At 40.5% G+C, this 19,935-nt stretch overlaps 1 long non-coding RNA gene across 1 annotated transcript; it reads left to right on the top strand.

Annotated features, from left to right (window-relative positions):
• The first annotated feature begins 3,134 nt into the window (after positions 1 to 3,134).
• LOC114553082 (uncharacterized) lies at positions 3,135 to 15,677 on the top strand. Its single transcript, XR_003692239.1, has 5 exons — positions 3,135 to 3,513; positions 6,769 to 6,880; positions 8,826 to 8,890; positions 12,042 to 12,140; positions 13,964 to 15,677. It is a non-coding gene; the product is annotated as an uncharacterized LOC114553082 (long non-coding RNA).
• The last annotated feature ends 4,258 nt before the right edge of the window (positions 15,678 to 19,935 follow it).

The raw sequence follows: 19,935 nt of genomic DNA, 5'->3' as shown, positions 1-19,935 counted from the left end.
TGAGAGAGACTCTCCTCCTTGCTGATGTCCAGGATTATAGTGTCCCTCTGGTGGATCTGTTCCTCCATCCGGTCCACCGTCTTCTGGTATTCAGTCTAGTATTCACTCTGGCTCGCCAACTTCGCCTTGTTGGTTTGTTCTGATACATTTTGTTCGACAGTCTTGTCATACTCCTGCTTGCTCAGGTGCTCGGCGGCTTCCATCTTCTCCTGCTGGAATTGGAGACTTTCCTTCCGTTTAGAGATTTCTGACTCCTTTGAGATGGTGGCGAAGTTCTTTTTTTTTTCAGTGTTAAACTGCTTCGTCCTCGTCTCTAGAAGCTTCTCCAGACGGTTTATTTTCATGTTGTTTTGGTGCTGCCTGTGGCAGAAGTTCTCCCTTTCTTTCAGTAATTTTGTATTGCTCTGTGCCAGTCTGTGTATCTCCGCTCTCATGCGTTAGATCTCCTTGTAAGCAAGATCAAGAGCATTTTGAGGAGGAGATGGACGACGCTGAGGACTCTCTGCAGGTCTATCCATGGCACTGTCTGTAGAAGACTTGAGTTGTGCGAAGAAGGTTTTTGTTTTCTGTGATCTAGACTGTATTTGTCGTCTCTGTAGTAGATCAGGCTCTGCTGTAATACACAAACACTTGTGGTACTCTGTGTAATATCAGAAAATATGGCATTTTAAAAGTAGCCTACATTTACGGTAGCTAGCTAACAGTAGACTACAGTGAAAGTGTGATATTTTTACGTCCGTTTTCGGAGCGTTTACAAAAAGCCGTCTATCAGCAGTGATTGCAGACTCTGGGTGTAATATCGATAAATATGACATTATTAAAAATTTATGTATTTTGTCAACTGTTTTATCCAGTATCAATTCTAAATATTATTGGTCGATTAATCGGTTATCGGCAAATACGGCCCAACCTAACTATCGGTAAAATCCACTATCAGTCGACCTCAATTCTAGACAGAATGTTGTCATTTACAAGGCAACAGTGGCAGTGTACCAGTGTTGCTTAGCCCAGGTTAAAATGACTTTGGAACCTGTCATGTGATTTTAGACATGGTGAAACCAAGGGGGTAAGCGAGCATCCGGAAAGCGTACCTCCTGTGGGGAGATTGTGAGGCAACAAGCAATCACCTTCCGCTAGCATTCCATTGACTCCCATTAATTCTGGCGTCACTTTGACAGCGAATAACTTTACATCTGAAGTGTTTAAATACTCTATTTATCCATTGTTTATTTCTAAAGAAACAGCAGCCGTTTTTGTAAAAATAGGCTCATGATTGTGTCATGATCACTTAACTTTCTGTCGCACAGTAGAGAAATTACCGTATAGTCAGGAGAAGCTTGCAGGCAATCGGGGGGCGTGGAGGCATACAGTCAAGGGAGAAGCCCATAGAGAGTCCGAAAGCATCAGAACAAAATATTTCAGGAATGTTTTGATGGATTGGAAATACTTAGGTATGTGGCAAGTGTATTCATCAATAACCTAGTGGTATAACAAGTAGTGCTGTCAGTTAAACGCTTTGTTAACGGCGTTAACGCAAACCCATTTTAACGGCGTCAATTTTTTTATCGCAAGATTAACGTTCTTTTTGGGCGAGCAAACTTTGTAGTTTTTTCACATGCTGTTGCAACAACTAGTAACGTTAGAAAAACTACAACACCACAACGGATCTAGCTAGACCGAAAACAAAACAACATGCACGCTGCACACACTTGTTTGCACTTGCTTGCGAGCCGGCCAAAGAGCAGTACATACCTGCAAACTAGTCGCTTTTCGACGAAAATCGCTGTTTTGAATGGGGTCCGAGACCTGGTGCTAATACGGCACCGGTGCCTTAACGACCGTTATCTACCGGACCAAATAGAAACGTGGATTTCGGTGCCTTATTTAGGTGCCGCTTAAATGCCTGTGCTTCTCTCTGATGCTCCGAAAACGGATGTTAGAGGGAACTGAAACATCGCCGCACAGGAGGCCAGTCAACACTACACAGCAGCAGGTAACGTTAGCCTGCCGTTAGCTAGCAGCTGGATTTAACACGGTTAAAATGTTTACAGTTAAACGGTGTAAAGCGTGTCTGTATTTCACTGCAGAGGACTCCAACACCGGACTGTAGCTGCCGTTGTCTGAAAAACGGTAATGATATGTTGCTCGCCTCGCCAGCCTCGTGGTGCATTCACTGTAATTGTAAAATACCCTTTTCCCATCCAGTGGTTGTTTTCACCGTTTTGTGCTCCTTTTTTTTTTTTTTTTTAGATCAAGTTTTTATTGTTTTATATTTTTGAACATACAGAACAGACAAATACAATTAACAAGGTGCTCCTTTTATATATATATATATATATATATATATATATATATATATATATATATATCAATCTATATATCTTTAGGTTCAGGCACCGTATCATGCAACCCGGTCTCACGGCATTTCGTGTAAATATCAACGTTATTCTTAATCTATTGATACGTGTTCACTGAGACGTTTTTCTTGTTTTTTACGTGTAAATGTCACATTATTTTTCTCGTGTTCACGGAGACGTTTTTCTCGTTTTTTATGTGTAAATGTCACGTTATTTTTCTCGTTTTTTTACGTGTAAATGTCATGTTATTTTCTTGGGGAAAGGACGCCGAGATGCGGCCAAAACGGACGCTCCATAAGCCGGGAGGCGCCCGTGAGGCGGCCCGCTTGGGAGGCGCCACAAAAACGGGATGGCGGAGGTTGGGTTTAGGAAAAACCTTACGGGGAAAGGGCGCCTTAAATGCCGGGATGGCGGAGGTTGGGTTTAGGAGAAACCTTACGGGGAAAGGGCGCCTTAAATGTAAAACGCAGGACAAAACGCCAAACAAAGCACCACATGCGGGATGCGATCCCCGCTCGCCCGGGTGAAAGTCCTGTGTTGTTTGACCCATCCACCACCCCGACCAACCCCCCTACACGGCTTTTTATATCACTCCCTACCATTTTTGTGCTGTGGCCACAAAATATGCTTCCCATTGAAATACATTACTTCACATTTTCGTGTTGTCCGCCACGTTAAAACCGACAAAAACGTCTCCGTGAACACGTATCAATAGATTACAATGTCACATTTAGGCGAACTGCCATGAGACCGGGCTGTATCATGTTGATAAGAACATTAAAATGAGAAAAAAATAATGTTAATTAAATATGTTGGTTAGATGTATTACAAGTTCCTCGGTTGTTTGTGGGTCATTTGGAAGCATCGTTTATTGAGCGTCTTATTATGATGGAAATCTATACATCGCAGCAACGTATTAACTATGACGGTACAATGTCATTCAAGTAACTCACTTGATCGCTGGTCATTTTGAAGCATCGTCTAATGAGCGTCTGGATGTCTTTACTTTACACACACTGTTGATGTGATGGACAGTGAATCTGAATTCTGCCAAGCAACATATTCGCGCCACAGTAGATAAAGGAACAAAAAAAGTTGCCACAGTCTACGAAGAGTTAGGATGGAGACTGCCTTGTTGCTGCTGTCAAACCCCATGGTAAGCACCATTTCATCTTAACGTAACATTAATACAAATATTTCATCGTTTTTGCATGTGGAAGTTGGTGTTTATCTAACAAATAACAAGATTTGTTGGTAAGTTACGCCATGTCATGGTTTAAAGTAACTTTAGAGCTGTTAGATCAGGCTTCAACATTGCACTAGCCACCCTTTTTTACATTCATTTAAAATTAAATTAAAATATCTGTGCTCTAGCTAAATGAACTAATCTGACTGAATCTGAATGTAAAGTTAACATTAACTATGTCAGTTAATTTACTGACTGTTGTTCCATAATTTAATGTTAACGTAATTTGGCTAACGTTAACGTTACACAGGCCAGTAACGTTAGCTAACGTTAACGTTACAGTAGGTTTCCACACAGCAAAACACCTCGCGAATTTTGGCCAGCGACCGCAACAGAACACCGGCTGCTAGGCAGCTAGCAGAGAGGGTTGAAGCTAGGTAGCATAGGTAGCTAGCAGGTAGTTTGCTAGCAAGCTATCATTGCTATCATAGCTTGTGAAATTAGCCTCATGTCATAGACATGAGGCTCTCCGTCAATTTAATGATCTCCCATTCATGTTTTCAAATGAATTATTTATTTAAAAACACTTCAGTGGTATAGATCAGAGTTACACACCATATGCTTATTATTTTAAATTTCCCGAGCGGTTGTTATGGAGTGCCATGGGGCAACAGTCTTGAGGCGCACCCAATCATTAAATGGCTTGTTAATTCTCCTGTGAGAGGATCAGTGTCCAAGATTTATGCTAAACTGATACAAGTATCCGTAGGAGAACTCCCAATAATAAAGAAATGGTAGTGAGAGCTGAACCCTGAGGGTAACATAATTAATTGGGAGACAGTTTGGGACAATATTTCCCACTGTTCCAAGAACCCAAATCACCAGCAGATCCACTTCAACATATGCCATAGGACATATTGGACTCCTCAGAAGAGATACATCTCTAAAGTCATTCCGACTCCCTATTACACGTTCTGTCAACCTGAACAAACTGGAACTTTGCTACACATGGTCTGGGAGTGTGAACAGGAGCATGAGTTTTGGAATAAAACAACATCAATAATATCTGATGTGATAGGATCTCGAATTCCTACTGACCCAATTGTTTTGTTACTTAATGACGACTCTAAATTACAACCCCACTCGCTTTGTATAAAACAGTGGTTGGCGAGCTCTCTACAGCAAGGATTAACAAAACCAATTCATCGACTATAGACCTATTGAGAATTAGAAGAGAGCGAATAGGCATGGTGTAATTTTTGTTTTGTTGTATTTTGTTTTGTTTTCCTTGAGACCGCAGAGGGTGGGGGGTGGGTGAGGGTTTTGGTTCCTGTTCGATTGTATTTGTTTGTTCTGTATGTTGTGTGTTCAAAAATATAAAAATAATAAAAAATGTATCATAAAAAAAAGAAAAAAAAAGTCCCGGGCTGTCAGAAGACAGAGGGCGGTAAAAATGCCCAGCAGCAAACCATCGGTAAAATGTTGGCTCATAAATGCTCTGGTAACCTGGCTATTTAGCCTAGCTGCCTTGCTATGCATACAATGAAATCCAATGTCCGAACATGCTAGCGATTGGCCTGTTGGCTAGCTGAAAAGTTCCAAGTGTTTAAACTAACATATACAGTGGTCTATTTAGTGGTGTATATGTCCTGACTAAGTTTGTGTGTCATATAAATCACAATTTGTGTTGCTACAAGTACCAATGTTTGTGCAGAAACATTTTAATCACATAAAAATGTTCATGATACAGCTCTGATAACCTCTTGGTCAGATTTTTTTTGTAACTCCCGCCTCCAAACACAAACACGCGGACCTGATTGGTTGTTGAGTGGTCCTAATTTGAATAAAGTTAAACTTTCGTCAACTTTGTTTCGCTTCCCTCTGCGATTTTCTCTCATTTTCACCCTAACCCTAACCCATTCAACCTCAATGAGAACGAAGCGAAATTTTGCTGTGTGGAAACCTACCGTTAGGCTTAATTGAAACGTTGCCCGATATTACCCGTTAACGTTAGCTAGCTAGCTAACAGTAACTGAGTGCCGCCGTCATACTTTGCTCATATCGGTTAGTTTTATTTTTTGGCTTAAATGGAACTGAAACCTCAACTGGGAACATAAAGCTGAAGACTTGTTATTGAATCAAAATGTAAAGGTTAATTGGGCATGTAGCTATATAGCGTTAGCTAATTTGCCAACTAACGTTAAATCATATTTAAAAAAAGGTTCATGGGCCGTCTAATGGCAGGCTAACGTTCATACTTTTCATACGTTCAATGTTTTATTTTTACCCTGCTTATTACCAAAATGACACTATGTAAAATTAGTTTTAGGAGACTGGTTTGTTTCTGTACACTCAGCATTAAATCTGGTTAACAATTGATTTTGAAAACGGGGTTCGGAGTGCCAACGGTAAAACATCAGTAATTAGATGGTGCCCGTTTTCGTTGGCAAACGTTAGCCTTCAAAACACCCCAATGAGCATTGTCACCATAATTTTCTTACTGATATATCACTAATGTTGATTACTTACATGAAAATAATTTACCTGATAAGCTTGTGTTAGCTTAATGTAGTTACTGTCAGGACAGCAACTTAACTTTATGTTTTCATTTCCCCGTTGTTGCGTCCCCCAGAGCAGGTTCGAAAATCATGACCTGTACACGTTAAAAATTCATGACCTGTACACAAAATAAACGTAAAAATCGTGACCTGTAAACGAATCAGGACTATTTCACGACCTGGCGTGAGACCGGGTTGTTTGTTGCATGATGCAAATTACACACCTGTTATCAGAATCTATCTAGTATTTGGGCGCAGTGCCACTCATGATTCTCATTTGTTGCACTATTTGTCAACTTCCTGTGTGTTCAAGGGTTCCTAGACATTCTCTATTACATTTTACTTGAATTATTAACTACCTCTGTATATTAATCGCTTTCAGATAACATGAAAGAGTTTGAAAACTATGATTTGACGACCACTGCTGAATTGGCTCAGAGGAAGAGGGTTACATGTCGGACTGGTTACATGCCAGTCCGACATGCCGCCACTCCGACATGCTTCTTTTCAGACATGCCGCTATTCCGACATGCTGATATTCCCTAACCCTAACCACTAACCCTAACCCTAATGGAAACAAAAATTGTCGGACTGGTGGGACGTTTGAAAACAATGGAAGTCAATTGCAGTATGCTGCTATTCCCTAACCCTAACCCCTTACAATTAGACGTCAATGTCGGAGGGGGGGTATGTCGGAATGGATGGCGGAACCCGAGGAAGAGGCACTAATGATTCCAGAAAAGAGCCAAAGAAGAAGACCTACACAGACTTCGAAATGGGTAGGTAATACATATTATTAAATCAGATCCATCTATCAACAGTAAATATTTTAACCCTTTGGAAGTTGTACTTAGGTTACGTTTTGTATTCAAAATGTAACCCTAACTAGCAGTGAAGGAGAGATACCACTCATCCTTCCTGCTGCTGTCAGACTTTATAATCAACACTGCTCCAAGTACGGCTGGGTTGGTTACCGCAATACCGCGGTCACGTGACGCCTACCGCGGGTCTGAGCTTGTCAATGACCGCAAAAAAAAACATTGGCCTGCAACATGTGTGCACGTTGTGTCTAATGACATGGATTCATTGATTCAAATGACATGGATTGTGTCTGATGACATTGTGTCTTACATGGATTCAAGGTTTTCTAAACAAAAGTTATCATCAAAATATGTTATGATGATGTGTATGATATTAAATATTATGTAAGCAATAATCATTGTTTAGTTATCTTCATTGACTGTATTCTACTATTTCACGAGGTTATGGAGAGAAAACCTTAAGTTGCTCGTCACTTCAGCTTTGCACAAGAGGATGGACATTATATAGGATATATGGGGGTTTCTTTTGTGTGTTAGATTATTATAAATTATTAATATTACAGGTAACGTTTAATATAATAGACAATTGGGAAGGCCAAGACATTTCTCTGTTCTCAGCTGAGGTTGACATTACCGCTGCATTGTTAACCATTGCACTTTAGCCTTAGCTAGCGGAGTTTCCTTCTGTTCATAGATTAATCCCGACAAAACCGCACGGTTAAATTTCAGCCTGCATGCACGTTTTGTATCCTAAACAGAGCAGCTTATATTGGTAGTGAGAGCAACAAGTTAGTGGACTGCTGAGTTGCCCTCTCTGCTCTGTCTGCTCAGCTGCTAGACCGTTGTCTGTTGCACTCACAATTTGTCGGCAAACAATTAAAACGTTTTTTTTTTTAACTTTATTGACAATAGAGCTTTCTGGACTGTCTGAGGAATAGATCAACGGACAGGAGAGAAAGCAGCGTGGCCGTAAATGACAGCAAGACAAAGTAAAGACTCTCACATTGAGACTCATACGCTACTCTCCGTTAGCGCTCGCTCTCCTTGCGCAACCACACAAGCACTGATGTCACTCACATAGGGCACCCTGCTATTCTTGCTCTAACTTACGCTACTCTCGTGAGGGGGTTGTGGTAAACCGCCATACCGCGGTGATACGTTGCTTCTTCACCACAGTAAGAAAAAAACTATACCGTTACAGCCCTAGATCACACGCACCATATGTGACAACTTACACATGTGCAACATCAATGTACACCTTATAATCATACCTGCAAACTAGCCTTTTTTTTCGCCGTTTTGAATGGGAAAATGTCATTCACGTGAATCATGTAGATCCGAAGAGTTGTTATTGGGGGTGGGGGGTATAATTTCCTACTGCAGTCTTCTTCAGTGAAGTATGTGTCAACAATATAATTGTTTTCTCTAACGTTGTTGTTAACATGTTTAACGTTAACGTTATAATGGAAAGCAAGCTTGTCGGCTAGTTGGTTTGTCAGCTAACGTAAGATCTGCGAATTGTGTTAGCCTACAATGTTAGTTCAATGTGAAGGACTAGTTAAAACTACACTCGACAGCAGGTAACGTTAGCCTACCGTTAGCTTGCAGCTGGGGGGGGAATGTATAAAATGTGTCACCTTTTTCAGCCCTTTTGAGGTATGTATTACGCATTATCAAACTCTTCTGTGCAATACTGTGAATACCGTGTTAACTTTCTGTCTGTATACTTAACTGTTTTAACTGCTTTGTTCTTGCATTTTTACTGATGCTTTTGTCATTGCACTTTCCTTTGGTGAAGTATCACTGAAATGTGCCCACTGTGGAACTAATTAAAGATCTTATCTTATTTTAAATTGTAATATGTTTGTATTTTTCAAATCTCTCAATTGACATGATGACCAAGATATTCAACGGGGAAATGTGGATAGCTGCCATATTCCCAGTCATTACTTTGCCAAATCATCTGGGGTAAGTTTACAAAAATCTTTATTGAAAATGAGTGTAGGAAGTTAAGAGAGGGCAGCATAAAATGGCACCTTTGGTATCAAAAGTAAATACTTTTTAAATAATTGTGATTACCATGAAACCTTGATGTTAGCCCTTTTAGAGACAATGTTATGGCATATTTTATGGGACAATGTATAACTTGCTATTTAAATCTTTCATTTAGAAAGTGATCTAAATACATATTGTCAGAATGGTGCTTTAACAGCACTTGAGGCTAGGCACCAAAACAACTAAGTTTAGGAAACAGATCGTGGTTTGAATTAAAACTCTAGAGAAACGAAACACGTGTTTTCCCGGGTGAAAGTATAACAGATATATTATTATATTAGTCTAGATTTTGTGTTGTGAAGCAGGGATACACAGCTCACAAGTGTGTTAGTCAAAAGAGAGAAATACTATATATTTCAGCGACTCCTACAGATTAGGAAAAATAATGGATTTTCTTAATAAATAAATGTTATTCTTGGCTCAATTGTTCAGTGTCTTTGGGTTCAAATAACATTATCATAATCCCATAGGCATCCAAAAATTTACGTTTTTTTAAACTGAAACTGGGTGCGTTGGACATCCTGTTATGTGTGCAAGCTCCTTTTTATAACCAAAGATTTACAGACACGTCTCTACTGATTGGGTATCACCTGGAACACAGCCAATAATCAAGAGACACACCCACCAAAAGAGAAAAAACATAACTCCAGCCGTAGCACGCCGTTCCCAGGAAATGTGCCATTTTGAGATTGAACGTGCCTGATAGCTGATGTTAGCTATGAAATGGTACCAAAATAACAAAAATGTAAAACTATTATTACACTGAAATGTATTATTATAAGTAATTGTGTATGATTTATCTATCTTACTTTAGCAATTCATGTAATTTAGTAAGATAGATATTTCAAGTAATTTTGTGTGACCTATACTGACCAGTTTTGTTAAATGGGTTAATGCAGGATCAATTGATCTGCACATCTTCCTGACATCTGTACTACGTATAACAAGATGTGCCTGAGACTGCATCTGTAAGCGGTATAGCAGATGTTGGGACGATGAGCCCGCATCTGTATGATGTATAATAGACTCCAGGATGATGTATATGAATCTGCATCTGTACGAAGTAGGACATACATTGGAACGATGTGTGTGTATATGTGTGTACATATACATATATACATTGCGGAGAGAGCGGCTACATGTTGCTGAGACGTTGAGCAACAACGTGCCAGTGAGCAAACCAGCAATATGCTGCATATTCCCGCCGCATTTTGATGACATCGCCAATACATTGTGGTGACGTATGTGTGCTTACTGGGAAGGTCGCAGTCTTTTTAGCGGTCTTTTGTTATGGTTAGGCGATAAAAGGTGACTGTCAGCTGCGAGAGCACGGGCTTTTATAACCGTCAACATAGCAGCATATAGCAATTCCGCTGAGCTGTGGAGTAATGTCTGGCTCAGCGAGACTAGCATCAAGCTAACATTGACAGTGTGTGACACTGGGTTTAACGTTCTCACCAAGGGGGTAAGCTTCGCTTCAGAACTCGAACCTCCTATGGCGCCATTTAGATGCTACAAAGAGATCACCTCCCATTAGCATTCCATTGACTAGCATTCATTTTGACGTCACTTGACAGCGAATAACTTTACATCTGAAGCGTTTAAAGACTCTATTTGTCCATTGTTTATTTCTAAAGAAACACGACAATGTATAAAAGGCTCCTTTACCTTGTACCTCATATTATGGCTCCGTAGCAGACGTTTTTGTAAAAATAGGCTAACGATTGTGTCACATAGTAGAGGAATTACCGTATAGTACAGGATAAGCTAGCAGGCAGTTTCGACTTACATGAGCTGTTTAGGTTTAATTACTAATGTTTACTAGCATTTTAGTTAGCAATAATTAGCCGGTGCCCATGTTATATCCTTACATTTACCTACGCTCTCCGTCTCTGTAAGATTGGGAATGATTGAGATTTCTCTTGGCCCAGCTACCAGAAGACTTACAACTTTCAGACACGTTGCTCACGTCACATTTTTTAAGCGTCTCTCTCAGTTGGAGGCTGCGCAGTAAAGCAAGAGATCACCGGAAAAGTGCTTCTAATAGCCTTCACTGGTCTCCGTCCAGAGCAACGGGTCTATTGGTCAATTATATACTGTCTATGGTTCTCACCCTTTCCACTCCCGTGATACTTTGACGCTGTAAAGGAGGGGCCGGGGGAGACGACTCTTTTCAGTATTTGAATTTGGACTGCAGTAACCATTTAAACACTAGCTGTCAGTATTACATATAAGACCTTTTACTGTTGTCAAGGCATGAGAGTTATGTAGGCATATTCATATTTAATTAAGAGATTAGCTAGCCTATCATTATGACAAATGGTTTAAAACAATACACTGTATATTTACACAAAACCATACCGCACTGGTTAACAAACCTACAAGCGAATCAAACATCCACAGAGCCTGGGGAACATTGGACAATGCAAAGGCTAGGGGCTCAAACTTAAACTAAACATTAAAGCAAAGCATTATTTGATTACATGTAGGGCTGCTCGATTATGGGAAAAATCAATATTGGAATCAAGATTATTTAACACAATTACTCATTGACTTTGGAAAGATGTTGCATTTTTTGTTATGTTAAAAACAGTGAAATAGTTAAACAAATCAACAGTGAAAACACTGTGAACTCTGAAACTACACTTTTCCCGTTGAACCTTTTTTTCTTTAAAATAAAAGTTTACTTAAAATAATCGTTTTCTCACTTCCATTTTTATTGTGAGCCAAAATCTAAATTGGGATTAAAATGTGATTAATTGCACAGCCCTAATTAAATGTATTAATCAGAGCATTCACAAAAATCACAAAAAATCTGCAGGAGGAGGCGTGTATAAACAGCTGTTTACAACGACAACTATTTATTTACTGGATGCAAAACCTTGCAAAACTCCATTATCTTCAGGAAACTACAACAAACTTGTAGTTGGCAAACTACACACTGAAATTGTAAAGTTTTGAAAAAAATGTGGATGGTGCAGGCCTGCTTGGTTCTTTCAGGGAATGATTGTAAAGAGTTATTGGCTGCAACCAGCTGACGTTCCTCCACGTGTTTTCCGTATAGATAGTGATATCCTCGGCGACAAGAGGAAGGCCAGCGCTGACGACGGACCAACTAAGAAGAAGATGAGCCAGAAGGAAACCACAGTCGCCTCCCAAAGAGGTCAGCGTTAGGGCTGGAAATCACACCTTTTTTCACTGTATTATATCCATTGTGTTGTGCAAAGTGAGCAACGTTGGCTGCAAAATGTTTAAGAAATAGAAAACATTACACTTGATAATGTTCCTTTCAAATGAGAAACATTGCTAAACTAAGAGCCGTGGTTTCGCAATGTGAACTTGAGATGATCATTCATGGTTTTTGTATCATCCCGGCTTGATGACTGTAACTCCGTTTTCACCTGTCTCAGCAAGTCTTCCCAGGACCGTCTACAACTGGTCCAGAACTCTGCTGCAAGGCTATTGACCAGGTCCAGCAGGATGTCGCACATCACTCCTGTTTTATCCTTGTTACATTGGCTTCCCATCAAGTTCAGGATCCAATTTAAAGTTCTTGTTCTTACATATAAAACATTGCATGGTCAGGCACCTGTTTATATCTCTGACCTGCTCCATCCGTACACTACTAACAGGTCCCTCAGGTCTTCTAACCAGGGACTACTGGTGGTCCCACGCACTCGTTTGAAAACTAAAGGTGACCGTTCCTTTGAAATTGTAGCTCCAAGTCTGTGGAACGCCCTTCCTATTAACTTACGTTCTGCAGTCTCGGTTGACGCTTTTAGAAAGCAGCTGAAGACTAGGGCTGGGATGATTCGTCGACGTAATCAATTACGTATTTGCGTCGACGCGTCACGCATAGAAAAACAAAGCTGCCTCCAGCAACAGCACAAGTATGGATTCCCAGCCCGGTATCATGGCAGTTCGTGATATGGTCACGTTATTGAATCTATTGAGTCGTGGACGGGACACGATAATGTCGTTTTTTTCGTGTGGTGATTATGAATTTTAAAGCAATGTATTTCAATGGGAAGCAGAATGATGACGGTAGGGAGTAGTAGTGATAAGGCGAAAGTCCGCGCAGGGAGGTTGGTCGGGGTGGTGGATGGGTCAAACAACACAGGACTTTCACCCCGGAGACCGGGGGTCGCGTCCCGCATGTTGCAGTTCCTTTCCTCGTTCTTCTTTTCCTAACCACAACTGTCCCGTTGTTGTGGCGTTTCATTTCCCCGTTGTTGTGTGCCCCTGCACCCAGGGATCGCGTCCCGCGAGTGGCGACCCATCCCGTTGTTGTGTCCGGCGTGTGGCGTTTCGTTTCCCTGATGCAGATGAATGTCTCCAGTACCCGGAGTTCTGCATTTATCCGCAGGTAAAACTTTGCTGGATGACTCGCCTCAGAAGGGTTAAGGTTAAGGTTAAACAACACTCCCTCCCCTTTGAGCCTCTGTGACTTACAGTTACACATAACTAGGGTTGGGTACCAAAACTCTCCCAAACTCTCCTCTTTAATGTGTGTCGTTTTGAGCCCCTCTTTTATTTTTAAGAATATCGGTTCAGACATGGCACGGTTTTAAAAGGATCGTCATTGCACATGTATCCGAAGCAACCCAAACGATACCCAGCCTTACCCATAACACCCCTCTCCGTGTAGCTCCACACAGACATGTATGTGCTTTATCTTGTTATAGCTACAATTTACCCATAATGCAACACTTTCTGTAGGAGACCACTCTTTGATGTTGTGAAAAAAAAAAAAACAGAATTAGTGCATCTAGCAGCATCACAGTTTAGTCTTTTCACAGTATTCTAGCGTATAGTAGGCATTAATCGGCTAATGTTATATTTGGAGAAAAAAGAAGCCTTATTCTGAATATCCAAATGGAATACGCTGTTTGCATGACCTGTATTGTTATATTGGGAATAATATTTGAATATTTGTGTGCATGTAAAACATATCCACCTTCATCTTTCTTCTTTCTTTCTCTACAGACTGCCAGGGTTTCTTACGGATGTGTTTGACCGAAGAACCCCTGCAGCTTCAACTTCACCCATGGCTCAGATAAAGCACCCACACACACACACACACACACACACACACACACACACACACACACACTTCCTGTACCAACAAAGTAGAGATGTTTTGATACCATTATTTCTTTAACAAATCAAAGCCCGATATCACAAATCTGCCTCAGTGAGTGAGCAGTGAATGGCGAGAACTCCTTTTACCGATTAAGTGAATTCGTTTGTGTATCCGCCCCCCCCAATTTTCATAGAAATCTAGTTTTTCTGTTATCGTGCTGACAAACAAACAGACAAACCCAATCTCCTTGGCGGAGGTAAGGAAAAACAACTGTTTTAAAAACTTTTAAAAAGTCGCCACTGGCTGGTTTTAACATGTAAGAGACGTCACATCTTTCAACAGCTAATCAACTCATAGCGGAGTCAGCCGGTCAAGCCAAAAATGCAGTGTGCATTTTCCCAGACGAAAACTCCTTTCTCCAAGTAAGTGAATTAATTTGTGTGACAACCCCGTGATTTAGATCTGATTCTTCCTTGACCCAAATGGACTAACAACCTCCTTGGCAGAGGTTTTCTTTAAAAACAGTTTGAGTCAAGTCGCTAGTGGCTGGCTTTAAAACATAAAAGGATGTCACCTGTTTCAACAGCTAAACAACTCGTAGCGAAGTCGGTGTTGGAGTGGAGAGAGCGAGTTGGATAATAAATGTGTGAGTGTTGTCGTTGTGTCATTTTAAGATGCCTCAAATTACAACCAGCTACGATTAAAAAAAAAGCCTGAAATGTTTTCCGAACGTTACAGACCAACGTGTTTCCAAGTTTCAACTCTTCTCGACAAGACTTTTCTGGGCTGAATCACGGGATTACGGGATGTCGGATCGGTTTATTTTAGGGCGTGTCAGGTGATCTGAGATACTGGTATCAGAACATCTCTACAAAGTGTGATGTGTGTGAATACAAATGTCTGTCTGTCTGTCTCTCCGTCTGTCTCTCTTCTCTCCGTCGCTCTCTCTGTTTCTCTCTCTGCCTCACTTGGACGTGTTGGACTCGTCTGCACCCCCAGCCATCCGTGGAGAGGGGAGCTTGGGCTCGGTTTCACAGGAAATGTATGTGCAGTTTTTATTACTTTACATCAAACATCTTATTCCTCTTTTATTAAGAATTTATTAAGACATCTTTTTTCAAAGACGTCTTAGAAAAAAAACTCAAAAATGCGACAAAAACGTCCAAATAGGCAACAAAAACTTTTAAAAAAGTAAACAAATTGTCCAAAAAAGTCAGTGGAGTTATAAAACATTTTAGACTTAAAATGTTTGCTTATTCCTCTTTTATTAAGAAGACGTCTTAGTGAAAAGATCATTTTAATTGGGACTATATGAGGGTTCTGAATGTTTGATTTTACATAGAATTGATTTCCCCACAGCTATAAAAACTCTGCACAGACTAAAGCACGTTGAATGTTTATAGTGTTTATGGGGGATGATTCATTATTGTCATGTAGAATGTATGAATGAATGTGTTTTTAACTTGCAGCACATTACAGGAGCAGCACTACGAATTCCGTTGTACGTTTTGAATGATACAATGACAATAAAGGCATGCTATTCTGTTTTATAAATCAGTGGTTCTCAACTTGCACCTCATGCCAACTACTATAATTATGATGAATCATATTCCTCTATATCTGTATCAGTGTCTCTTTGTCCCAACCTGTAGCGGCAGATGGCCGCCCACCAAAAGTCAGATTCTGTCCGAGGTTTCTGCCTGTAAAAACGCCTCGCCACTGTCGCACCAAATGCTTGCTCTTGTCAATGCTTGGATTGTTGGGTCTCTGTAAATTATAGAAAATTATAACGTGTAGTCTAGACCTACTCTATCTGTAAAGTCTCCTGAGATAACTCCTGTTGTAATATTTAACATTACCTGCTGCCAAATTATTAGGTTTTTAAAAGTCTTTTCAGAAATTAAAATGTCTTAACATAAATCCAACATATTATTAGTAAATTTAAAACAGCCTATTTGTGGAAAAAAATCCACAGACACGGTTCATCCTAAGGGTTTACTGTGCCACATGTATGTTTAACATTAAAGCATGATTTATTAAATCATTCCAACAATTATTATTTTAATAGCTTAGTATTCTATGCACTAAAAAGGTATGGATAAAGGCTTTAGGCTGCCCTCCATGTTTTGTAGGCCCAGTTTAATATGCAACTTTATTTTATTTGATATATGTAGTAGGGGGTCCCTAATCTCTATCTCTGTTAAGGGTTTCTTGGCTTAACCCTTGTGTTGTCTTCCTCCCGTCGAACTTGTCTCCTGGGCGGAATTGAGAAGTAATACTTTTTTTATGTTGCTTTTGTATGCTTTTGGCGCTTTTTTAAACGTTTTTCTCACTTTATCCGATCCTTTGTTTTCCCTACCACCAGTAAACACACCACTAACACCAACTTGTAACAACAGGTTTTACACTTACTCTTGGAATTCATGGTCAATAAACCTCATTTATAGGAAATGATACCTCATTTAACCTCAAGATCAGAGGATGTTGAGTAGATAATCACAGACTGGTTTATGTCAAGTTTTATTCAGTATACTGTTTTAAAAACCATTTAAAAAAATTTTTTTCAAATGCTATAAAATAGAATAAAACATCTCATTGTATGGAACCATCCATGTTTTGTGGGCAATTTGGTTGAAAGAAACCCATATTTTTGATTCAAAAGGCTTTGAAATTTTAGTCGTCAGATTCATCTACCAACCCTAATAGAACTGGCTCAGATTTGCCTCGGACCAGCTCTTAGTTATGCTGTTTTAGTTTTAGACTGTCGGGGGAGTTCCGTTGACACACTGAGCTCCTCTCTCTTTCCATCTGTGTGCATTCATGTCCCAGATAGGCTTGTTACTAACTTAGCTCTGAGGAGCGTATTCCCCGGAGCCCTTATGTTTTCTTGCCTCGCAGTTTTCCTTGGATCAGGGTGGCACCTAAATCCTGGTTGCAGCTGCCACTGTGGTCCTGCTCTGCGCCCTGCTCCGCCCTACTACGCCCTGCCACGCCCTACTACGCCATGAACTTCTACAACTATTATTTCTAGTCATAGTTCCATTATCTTTCAATCAGTCAGACTTTATTTATATAGCACTTTTCATACTTAAAAATGTAGCACAAAGTACTTCATACACACACACACACACACACACACACACACACACACACAGGAAGTTTTTCCTCGCCACTGTTGAAATACTGGAATTGTCTCTGTAAATTATAGTGTGGTCTAGACCTACTTTATCTGTAAAGTGTTTTGAAATAACTCCTGTTATTTACTCCTTACTTAGTTACTCCTGATTTAAAATGGCCACTATAAATAAAATAAAATTGAATTGAAACAAGGACATCACGAGCGTTAAAAACAAACGCTGAAGAACCCTGGCCTAGTTAAAATAGGCCAATTCGAATGTTTTTAGTTTGGTATGTGCCAAACTTTGAGCTTCATGCGCTTCCCGTGTGTTCCGCCGGCAGACGCTAGGAGCTGTCCGTGGTGCTGAAAGCCTGAAGAACAGCCTCCCAGCACAGAGCAGAGCCAGAGCAGCGTCAGCGGCTCTACAGTCCACAGGCTTCAGCCACTGGAGTCCCACATCTCCGTAGTCTGTAGACTGTAGTCGTGTTGGCAGACCGACACTAAGAGTCCATCGTCTCTGTCAATGAGTCCATTGAGACAGCGGACCCGGGCTGGAGTCACCGAGAGCAGCGCTCGGTGTGTGTAGTCGGTGTTCGCCGGAGCTCTCTGTGTCTCAGTCCGCCAGGAGGAAAAGTGTTGATCCCAAGGACGTTCGCCACCCAAATCTTGAGAAGCGTAAAACAGAGGTGTGGGGGGGGGGAAACATGATGAATGCGATCAGAGATTATTTCCCTCTCCTGCTTGTTTTTGGGGCAGCGGTGACGGACATGGGCGCTAAAGGTAAGAATTGTCAAAAATATGTACTCCCTGTTTTTGTTTTTTACTGTTTAGTGTTTCGAGTGTTCAGAAAAGCTTTCAACCCTCGACCTCGTTACTCCGAAACGAGATGTTTATGTTGTGGAATTTTAGTCTTATTTTCGCCCGGGAAGCTTTGCGTTTTAACCGTTTTCTTTTGTTAGTCCCTCCATGTGCTCACGCGGCTGCTCTTGCTTGGAAAACACACTCCTTAATCTAACGAACACTTGAACACTAACAGAGAGGTGCTATTTTTTTCTCACATTCCAGTCAGATAATATATGCAAAGCTCACATTTAGTACCTGTTCTCAAAGCTTCAAAGTTATCAGTCACAACACATTTTATAGAATGGAAATCCCTGTCTAATAACTGTTAAAACTTCTTATATGATGCATCTATGGTTTAGTTATCCCTGCCTCGAGTTTTTTTTTAATTTTCAAGAAGAAGAAAAAAAGGAAACTCGAGTAGGCAAAGTAGGTAAAAAAATATTCAATTTTCCAGCGTTGGAAAAAAACCTAGAAGTGCTCCAAATGAATGCAGCCTATCTCTGGTCTCAGTAGTGGGATGGCTGATATTGTTTTTTGCAGCCTCCCTGCATTATTCATACCCCCTGACAAAATAGAGAAGGCTACAAAACATGGGTGATGTTACAGAGTTGTCTCCCTGGAATCACTCAACATTTTCTGTTTCCTTGCACTTCAAATTAAGTCCCAGGGATTATTATTAAATCAGCTCTCACACGGCATACTCTGTGCATCATAAGATATTATCCACATTCCATACAAACTCCTCTTTGTGTTGGACAGATGACAAGAAATAAACTTGAAAGAAGTTATGTGATGACAAACTGCGGCTCTGTCAGGCATCTTTTATGTGTTTGTGTAGACACAGCTGACACCAGCTGACTCCACAACCTCGCAATTCAGCTTGTGATGGATGCTTACGCCTGTGTTTGCATAATCACCAGGGAATGTGTTGACTGGTTTGTTACGTTCAAGTCTCTAGTCTGGCTGCTGGCGTGTTATTGAGTTTGTGCAAAAAAGCAGGCGATCCGAGCTGCTTACTGTATTAAGGCCAAATACTTTAAGGTTTGATGATTTTGAAGTTAGGAGGCGAATGTCATGTATAGAATCAGTCGGTCAGAAATGTATATATTATTATATAGTGAGAAGTTCACACACACGCACACGCACACGCACAACTTATCCGTACACTTCCACGAACACAGCTGTCATATTTCTATACTATTCTATTCAAAGCGGCAGTTTGCATCTGAATTGTGTTCCCAGAAGAAAATTAAGTATTACTATTGATGCTAAAAAAATTTAATTATGTAATTAATGTAAGTATGTAGACTAAAAGCAAGTAAGCAAGCAAAGTTTATTTATATAGCACCTTTCACAGACACCGGTCACAAAGTACTTCACAGTCAAAAAATACAACAAAACAAAATAACGTCCAATATGGTCAAGCAACAAAGCAAGGAGAACCAGTTAAAATAAACAAAGAAAACATACAGGTCACAAGTTTGAACAGATGGGGTTCTAGCATTTTTGCTTTTTAAAAGAGTCCACAGAGTCCAATGACGTTAGGCTTATTGGAAGAGCATTCCACAGCTTAGGAGCTAACGACTGAAAGGCACGGTCTCCTTGAGTCTTAAAACGAGTCCGAGGTACACTCAAAAAACATTGAGCGGGGGACCTGAGAGCTCGGCATGTGGAGTAGGGATGCAAAAGGTCCGTGGTGTACTGTGGAACCTGGCCATTAAGGGCTCTGTAAGTAAGCACCAACATTTGAAAATGAATTCTGAAATGAACAGGAAGCCAGTGCAGAGAGATTAAAATAGGTGTAAAAATGGGTGGTGATGGCGTGGTGGATATGACACATGCCTTTGGTGAAGGGAGATCTGGGTTCAATGTGTCCTTGAGCAAGACACTTAACCCCTAGTGTGTCGAAATTGT

The sequence above is a fragment of the Perca flavescens genome, chromosome 3 (genome assembly GCF_004354835.1).
Source record: "Perca flavescens isolate YP-PL-M2 chromosome 3, PFLA_1.0, whole genome shotgun sequence".
Lineage (NCBI taxonomy): Eukaryota > Metazoa > Chordata > Actinopteri > Perciformes > Percidae > Perca > Perca flavescens.
Note: the sequence above shows the minus strand (reverse complement) of the source record. Positions and strands in the feature narration are given on the sequence as shown.